This window comes from Macrobrachium rosenbergii, chromosome 26 (assembly GCF_040412425.1).
Source record: "Macrobrachium rosenbergii isolate ZJJX-2024 chromosome 26, ASM4041242v1, whole genome shotgun sequence".
In the NCBI taxonomy this organism is placed as follows: Eukaryota; Metazoa; Arthropoda; class Malacostraca; order Decapoda; family Palaemonidae; genus Macrobrachium; species Macrobrachium rosenbergii.
The window spans coordinates 5873508-5883507 of NC_089766.1; positions in this window are offsets into that span (position 1 = coordinate 5873508).

The following is a 10000-nucleotide window of genomic DNA, read 5'->3' on the forward strand; positions in this document are numbered from 1 at the left end:
ACCACCCATTCCCAGACCATACCCGGGCAGGGGTACCCCCCACTCTTTTTCACCTATTGCATTTCCACCCCCTACAGTATCCAATATCCTCACACAGCTTCTTAAAAATCAACCCCTTCCCTCTTCCCCTCCCACCCCAACCCCCTCACCCCAGAGATGGGTCCAACGCAAGCACAAGGCCCCCTCCCCATCCCCACCCCCTCCTCCCCCTTCCCCACCCCCAACACCCCCTCCAACAAAAGCTTCTTAAAAACCAGATGCTACACCACGAATGAATTTCCCCAAAGACCAATGGATCTCTTTCAGGCCCAAAGTGAGAAAATAAAGATAATTTTCTTTTTTTTCTCTCAATACTTTCTGGCAGGCTCCATTAAGGCACAGTTGTGTACAGAGGGAAGGAAGGTATTGTTATAGTTTCTATTGAATGTTTTGTTTAAAGGTATTATCGTCACTATTATAATGATACCTGTAATGATAATTGATGATGACAGTTAAGATATAAGTGATAACTATTACAACTACTTAGATCAAAGATAAGAATAATAATAATAATAATAATAATAATAATAATAATAATAATAATAATAATAATAATAATAATAATAATAATACGTACTATACTTCTTTTTGAAGACCACATATACATTGTTCTCACAAATTAATTACCCTAACCGACACAAACAACAAACAAAAATACACACTTCCTAAAACAACAAACAAAAATACATATTTATATAATATATATATATATATATATATATATATATATATATATATATATATATATATATACATATATATATATATACATATATATATATAAATATATATATATATATATATATATATAGAGAGAGAGAGAGAGAGAGAGAGAGAGAGAGAGAGAGAGAGAATATCTTATGAACGGGGTATATATATATTATATATTATATAAATATATATAGAGAGAGAGAGAGAGAGAGAGAGAGAGAGAGAGAGAGAGAGATCTTATGATCATCCTTCCATTTCGACGTTATATATATCGACGCATTACTCCCTCTCTCTCTCTCTCTCTCTCTCTCTCTCTCTCTCTCTCTCTCTCTCTCTCTCTCTCTCTGACAGAAAAATCAATGCCTCTCTTACGCCCCCACACACGGAGGAAAGACGAACTGATAGACGGCGGGTTAAGGCAATAAATAAGAGAGACGCCATTGTCTAAACATCCTTACTCTCGCAGATACAAAAATCAAAATATTTATAGCCTGTAACTGCAAAATATTTATAAACTGCAAAATACTTATAACCTGCAAAATATTTATAAGCTGCCTATGAAAATAATTTAGAGGGAAATAATTTAACTGAACTGAATTGAATATACAATTTAGGCCGAGGACCAAGCACTGGGACCTATGAGGTCATTCAGCGCTGAAAGGGGAATTGACAGTAAAAGTTTGAAAGGCGTAACAGGAGGAAAACCTCAAAGCAGTTGCACTATGAATCAACTGTCAGGAGAGGGTGGAAAGTCAGATGGAAGAAAGAGAATATGAACGGAGGTACAGTAAAAGGAACGAAAGGGGTTGCAGCTAGGGGCCGAAGGCACGCTGCAAAGAACCTTAAGTAACGCCTACAGTGCACCGCACGAGGTACACTGACGGCACTAACCCCCCCTATGGGGGAATGGAAAAGTAATGAGTAGCTTTATGTCAACAAGACTTAAACTTTCATAAGAGTTCCCCAAAAATATTTCCTGGCACCGGAAGAAACCTACTTCCGGTTTAAATCGTTATACACTTTATTTAAAGGTCGGAATGCATCAAAGAGCCCCTTTGTTCATGGGAGCTACCCTCCCTTCCCCCTCTCCCCACCCCTCCAAAAGTCATTTTAATAATTTTTAATATTTTCCATTACATTGGGTCAGGGAGCGATGAGGTATTATCGACTATGGATTTCCTCGGGGAATTTCTGAATTTACAGCTTCATACTTTAGTGTGGTTGGTGTAATTATTTGCTATCTATCTATCTATCTATCTATCTATCTCGATATACATATATGTATATATATATATATATATATATATATGTGTGTGCGTGTGTGTGTGTGTGTTCGTGAACCAGTCTTAGAAGGATATTTCTGAGCCAAAGAAATGAAAGCAGAATAGAGAGAGAGAGAGAGAGAGAGAGAGAGAGAGAGAGAGAGAGAGAGAGAGAGAGAGAGAGAGAGAGACCAATAACAATATTTCACTGTATCTTAAGCAAAACCAGCCATATAACTAGTAATATTCCTCAAGTAAAATTAATCGTGTGACTGTTAATATTTAGTAAGTATAATTAATCATATAACTGGTAATATTTCGTTAGTAAAACCAATCAAATAACTGGCAATATTTCGCAAGTAAAATTAATCATATAACTGGTAATATTTCCTAAGTAAAATTAATCATATAACTGGTAACATTTCCTAAGTAAAATTAATCACATAATTGGCAATATTTCGTAAGCAAAACTAATCATATAATTAATTATATCAAGGATAATATCACCATTATCATAACATCAATCACTGCTATCGCCAATCAACAATACAAATATTACCCCACATGCACAAAAAAAAATCTTATTAATCTAAAACACTAATTATTCTCTTCAACTCCAATCAATCTCCCCTTCAATTGCCTTCCATTACTCCACTCTTTTACTTTCCCCCCTCTCCTCCACCTCCTTCATCCGTTCCTTCGCTCAGCTCAAAATCATCATCAATTATCTGGAATTATTCCCTTTTAGCGTCGACTTTGTTATTTGTTCTTTGTGTTCCTCCGTGTATGTAAGTGCGTGTGTTGGTGTTTCGATTATTCGCTCTGTCTCCCTCTTCCCCTTTCGTTGGAAGAGAAATTAACATGATGGGGTGCGTATGTATATATGAGGGAGAGAGAGAGAGAACTGCATATATATACATATACATATAATATATATATATATATATATATGTATATATATATATATATATATATATATATATATATATATATATATATATATATATATATATATATATATATATATATAGAGAGAGAGAGAGAGAGAGAGAGAGAGAGAGAGAGAGAGAGAGAGAGAGAGAGAGAGAGAGAGAGAGAGAGAGAGAGAGAGAACTGCATATATATATATATATATATATATATATATATATATATATATATATATATATATATATATATATATATATATATATATACATACATATATCCATACTGTATATATATAAATATAAATATATAAATATATATATATATATATATATAGAAAGAGAGAGAGAGAGAGAGAGAGAGAGAGAGAGAGAGAGAGAGAGAGAGAGAGAGAGAGAGAGATCAGTATTATTTCCATAAAAGAACTTTACTAATATTCTAACCATTAACGACGTCATCATCAATAATAATCAAACGGCATAACAAACTTGACTGATCTGTCTAAATAATTTGAACGAAAATTCTCCAACTGTTTAAGAGCAAAGTTCAAAAGTCTCTCCATGAACAACTGTTAGTGAAAATTTTGAAGCTTTTCTTTTAATGATTTTTCGGATGAAACTTCTTTAAAAAAATGGTCCAGTAATTTATGAAAAACTGTGAAAATTATGAACTTGAAAAAATTTGAAGTCTTCTGAATAAGACTGAAAAAATGAACTTGAAAAAATTTGAAGTCTTCTGAATAAGACTGAAAAAATGAACTTGAAAAAATTTGAAGTCTTCTGAATAAGACTGACAAAATTTGAAGCCTTCTGAATCAGACTGAAAAAATTTGAAGTCCTCTGAATGAGACTCTGAGATAATCTCTTAGCTTTCAGGCTTCACCATACTACAATGCCGAGGGTACCAATCCGCTAAGCCCTGTTGCAAGTTCCAGTGATCCTACGCTCAACCCTCATCGTATACCTTCTTATATTCATAAACTATAAAAAAATAAAATATTACAAGAAATTTTCTGAAAAATTTTTTTTATTTTTCCAAGGGTGAGGAGGGGAAAGGGGTTAGTGGAAGGGGGAAGGGCGGGGAGTGAGAGATGGGACAGCACGGGGGAAAAGTGTTTTCCCCAGGGGGAGAATCCTTTTATATTTACAAAACAGAAAAAAATTGCAAGAAACTTTATTAAACTTTTTTTACTGGGGGATGGTGTGTTAAGTGGAAGGGGAAGGGTGGGGAGAGAGAGATAGGAAAGTAAGAGGGGGAGTGTTCTCCCCGGGAGGAATCCTTTTATATTTGCACAACTGAAAAAAAATTACAAGAAATTTTGTGAAACATTTTTTAGCCGGGTGGGTGGGGGGAATAAGTGGAAGGGGAAGGCTATGCGTGAGGGGTGGAAAAGCAGGGGGAGGGGTGTGTTTATGCTTGTAAGGGAGGAGGGGAGGGGTTACTTGATAACTTCGCCTTCCGGCGTAAATCTGGAATTACCGGATAATGGCGGAATTATTCTCAATCTCTGCATAATGTGTTTCAGGATCGGAGACTAACCGGGCTGGATAATTTATGGAAATAGAGAGAGAGAGAGAGAGAGAGAGAGAGAGAGAGAGAGAGAGAGAGAGAGAGAGAGAGAGAGAGAGAGAGAGAAACATTCGCTCAGATGGCACAAAGATTCCAGAGTCCGGTTGTTAAATGGATGGAATCATCTATACAATAGCTCCCCGTCTATACAACCTTGCAAAAGAAAAGTTCTCTCGAGAGCATTGTCAAAATTAATACCTGTAGAAAACAGTACACAAAAACGATGCTCAGTGATATCTATACCCCATCCCATGGAATCTCTCTCTCTCTCTCTCTCTCTCTCTCTCTCTCTCTCTCTCTCTCTCTCTCTCTCTCTCTCTCAGCGAAATTGCCCTGTTTGTCGGACGCACAGAATGCTTGAGAATTCTCTGACAGGTCAGATAAGCAGAGAGATAGCTTTCTGTCTTTCCCTGAACTCGCCCCAGGACGTCCTGTTAGCACAGCCCCGATAAATCTCGTAAGAGATGACGCAATCTTGTTGGGGTTGGGGAGGGGGTTGGGGGAGGGGTCGAAAAGGAGGGGGTTGGTTGGGAAAGTACTGTTGGTGCCTTCTTAAATTTAGTTTCGTCTTTCTCTTTCTTCCTCTTGTTTTCGTTCCTGGCAATTCGTGTGTGTGTGTGTGTGTGTGTGTGTGTGTGTGTGTGTGTGTGTGTGTGTGTGTGTGTGTGAGAGAGAGAATTACCTAGCCAAGGTCTTGGTAACTCATGTGTGGTATTTTGAGAGAGAGAGAGAGAATTACCTAACCAAAGTCTTAGTAACTCATGTGTGATATTTTGAGAGAGAGAGAGAGAGAGAGAGAGAGAGAGAGAGAGAGAGAGAGAGAGAGAGAGAGAGAGAGAGAATTACCTAGCCAAGGCCTTGGTAACTCATTTGTGGTATTTTGAGAGAGAGAGAGAGAGAGAATTACCTAGCCAAAGTCTTGGTAACTCGTGTGACATTTTGAGAGAGAGAGAGAGAGAGAGAGAGAGAGAGAGAGAGAGAGAGAGAGAGCCAAGGTCTTGGTAACTCATGAGAGAGAGAGAGAGAGAGAGAGAGAGAGAGAGAGAGCACCACCGTAAAATACAGAACATAACAAAAATTGTCTCTACATTACAAACAAAACACAGCATAAACTCCCACTGACAAAAGCACCACCAATTAACCGCCTAAAAGCTTAAAGAAAGAATTAATAACCACGACAAGACCAATTATTTAAATGATTATGACGCAGCCACCCTAAAGAAAATAAAAATTCTCTCTCTCTCTCATTAGCCGCCATTCAGTCTGAAACACTGGCACACTTCTTGACGACTTAAATCGTGCAATTTGTCTGCAGGGAAGGCTTGGCATTCTGGAAGGTATGCCTACCGGCGAGGGCAGGAGGCCTATTAGGAGAAAAAAATGGTTCCTCCCGAAATTTAAGGTCAGTTTTAAGAAATAAACATTTCTCTCGGAACACTTCAATACAGGGAAGACGGAATATTATAACCTATACTTTATGACAGAGGTGCATGTCTTGTTTATATTTCAGATGGTTTGTATGCGTGTGTGTGTGTGTGTGTGAGAGAGAGAGAGAGAGAGAGAGAGAGAGAGAGAGAGAGAGAGAGAGAGAGAGAGAGAGAGAGAGAGAGAGATATACCTAGTCAAGGTCCTATATATAAATATATATATATATATATATATATATATATATATATATATATATATATATATATATATATATATATATATATATATACACACACACATAAGAATATAAGAAACACAACTTAAAAAGAACAAAACCAACCTAATACCTGGCACCAACCTGCCACAAAGCTTGACAAACGACTGAACTTCCACGACGGATTTTCTCGGCAATTCGCCAGAACTTTGCAGGCTGGTAATAATAGACTGAAATTACCCGGTGACAAAGTTTCGTGAAGGTACCGCAGCTTGATGGATGGAAATGGAAGGTAATATTAAAAGTTCGCGAGAGAATAAAAGGCTCGAGCTAACAGGGCGGAGGTTAAGCGCCCTAGGTACAAGCTGGTTATCGAGATTATATATATATATATATATCTATCTATCTATCTATCTATCTATCTATCTATCTATCTATATATATATATATATATATATATATATATATATATATATATATATATATATATATATATATATATATATATATATGTATGTATGTATATATATAAACACATAAATATCTTTGCGCTCAAATATGTGAGACTTTAACTGAATATATTCCGCGAGAATCAAAACACACAAGAGCAAGAGAGAGAGAGAGAGAGAGAGAGAGAGAGAGAGAGACTTACCAATACCCAAGCTACATGCATGCCCACCAAAGAACCCAGAAAAACAAACAAATCGAAAGACAAAAAACAAATAAAATATGCAAAGTGGGTATCACACGCTACCGGACTCTAAAAAGAACTGGGGGTACAGTTATAACGGGGCACTGCAAACTCACAGGACGTACATAAAATGCCCATAAAAACTGTACCTACAGGCTCAGCTGTCGTTCCGAGGCAGTCTGTCCTGTGAACATACACGCGCACACGCGCGCACACACACACACAGGGTAGGGGGTGCCTTGGTCAAAATAGTTATAATTTTCTGCATTCGCTCAGTTCAGGCTGAACTCTGTAACCTGTCACTTATTATTTTTCTAAATGATTGATGGGAATTCATATCTTCTTTGCTTGCTACTATTCAAGTAGAACATGGTACACCTTTTAAAAGCTATACTGTTATCAACGTCATCATTCCCTTTTTTCTAAAAAAAATATTACAAATTGTTTAAATGAACAAGGCTGAAATTTTTACACAGTGCTGGCCTCGCTGGCAGTCAGGGAACGTACAGATTGCAAGATGTGAATATTTATTCTCGTGAATATTGTTTTTTTTTTGGTCTAGAATTTTCTATGAGAATGATATTTAAATTTGAACAGAACATTTTCACAGTATTTTAGCTGTATAAATTCCGTTTTCAATTATTTTGTTTCTATTCTTGTTAATTTCCCAGAGAATCAGTACACAAGAAACAACCTTTTGGTCATTTTTTGTTCCCATAATTCTCTCACTTCAAGTACAAGTAACGAAATATTACGCCACCAAAAATACATTCATTTTTCAAAGGAGAAACCATTCCCTTGAGTAAAATACAAACGCGCAATCTGAGAGCCATTTAAAAACATGAAATACAAATTAAAAATAAAAAGTCAACCGCCAGCCACAAAGCTAAAACACCGACTTATCTAAACGAGCAAAATAAAAACCGTTTTTAAAAGCTAGCTACACAAGCATATAATCCTTTTTCCAACCGAACCGAGAGCAATGCAGAATAATATTCCTCGAGGAGTTTCCATACCTCTCTCTCTCTCTCTCTCTCTCTCTCTCTCTCTCTCTCTCTCTCTCTCTCTCTCTCTCTCTCGTACTAAGTACGCATTCAAGAACACTTTTATGACCCAGAATATCCTTCTTGATGCATGCGAAACCATTGCCATACGTTTCTTCAGAGGATACGAACTCCGAGATTATGGTAGCCCCCTTTATTCAGTTTTTTTATGTACTCTGTTTCGGCCAATTTTCGCGGTACGTTTTGCCACATGCGATAAAAAAGGGGTGGCGAATTTTATTGCGGAAAAGTGGAACTTTTATGACCGAAAATTGAATGGATTTTGCTTTGCGAAATCTGTCGGCGGAGTTACTGCTTATATGTCTTTCTGAGCTCAGAGGACAAAATGTGAAATGTATTTTAATTTTTTATATATTCATATTTCGTAGGAAGATTATAATTGTTGTCTTACTTTAAACAACACGGCAACAAGGTCTTCTATATATATATATATATATATATATATATATATATATATATATATATATATATATATATATATATATATATATGTATATATATATACATACAGATATATAATGTATATATACACATACGAAAAAAATGTATAATACTCTGATATTTACAGCTAAAAGGAAGTTAAAAGCTCTGTAAATACTTCAATAAAAAATTCTCAAATAAAAGAGGAACTATTCCCATTTCCTCAAATATTTGTCAAAAATGGATAATTATAATTATATAAGTAACATGCTATGAATTCTCACTTAAATAAAACATTCCCCTGAATACAAAAAAATCTAAATAAGGACTAAGAATGAATCCCTATTCACACTAAGCATTCCCAGTAGGCGAAGAATTCCCAATAACATACCCCATCGCTATGAGAATAAAATAATATTAAAAAAAAAATCTGAAAGGCATCACATTCCATAACTTCCCACCCATCGACACCCACGGCGCGCGTGCGATACGATCCCATCCGTGGCAAATATTCCCCCGTGGCGGCAAAAGCGTGTTCGTTTATCCCCGCTCTACTAACCGTCCCTCCTCGGTATTTTACGCCCTAATAACGCTTCAAATGTTTTCAGCAATGATTTCTCTCCCCCCTCGGCAGTAAAACGAATTGACTGGAAGTTCATTTCCCGTCTTTACAGTCACTTCGGGGAGCGAATGTAACCTCGGAAGGAGCCGTTATCGCCCAGAGATTTGTATCCGTCGCTTTTATTATTGGAACGCCCAGGCGTCGTCTCGTTCCCGTACGGTTCTCGTACTCGGTGAACTCGGGTCCGTTTTCTTTGAGTGGAGGGAAGTCTTTAGGGTTAGACTAAAATACTCATGTTACCCTGTGGTGTAAAATATTAAATTACGGTACATAAAAACCTGCACACTTTATTACGTGTAAATTAAAATGAAAAATAATAGGTTTTCTCTACCAGCGCCAAAATGATGCGAGTTAGTTACGAAAATAATGTTAATAAAAATGATACAAAAATCCCTGTACACTTTGCCACGTGTACATTGAATTAAAAAATAATTAAGTTTTTTCTTACAGCTACAAAATTACGCGAGTTACAGTTACAAAAAACATAAAGGTAATAGAAACGAAAGGTTCATTCCACTTGCAATTTACAAAGGGAATATGATACTGTTCCAATCTTGTTCTCTCGTTAATGTTACAGACTGATGTGGGTCTTATGACAGCTTCGAAAAATGCTATGAATTAATAATATAAACAGAAACAAAATGAACGAACTTCTAATTTTAATAAATGACAGCATTTTCTAAACATCCTTAGAAAAATGCTTTACCTTCACCTCTAATAAGCTATTTTGATGTAAAACTTTCTACACAACTTTCTATAGATTTACTTTCACCTCTTTTTGCTGTGGAGAAACAGGTAAACAAATATATATATATATATATATATATATATATATATATATATATATATATATATATCTTTCATATGAGGGGTTATACTAAGCATTACTAAACATTATTATTGAAATCCTTTAGTATTTATATGAGAATGATACCCTTGGCCATCTCAATGGCATAGGGCATAGGTCAAGCTACCCAATATTCAGGGTGAAGCCCAGCAGTTAGGATACTCGCCCCACCAGTGAGAGGTGCCGTGTTCGATTCCCGAGTGAGT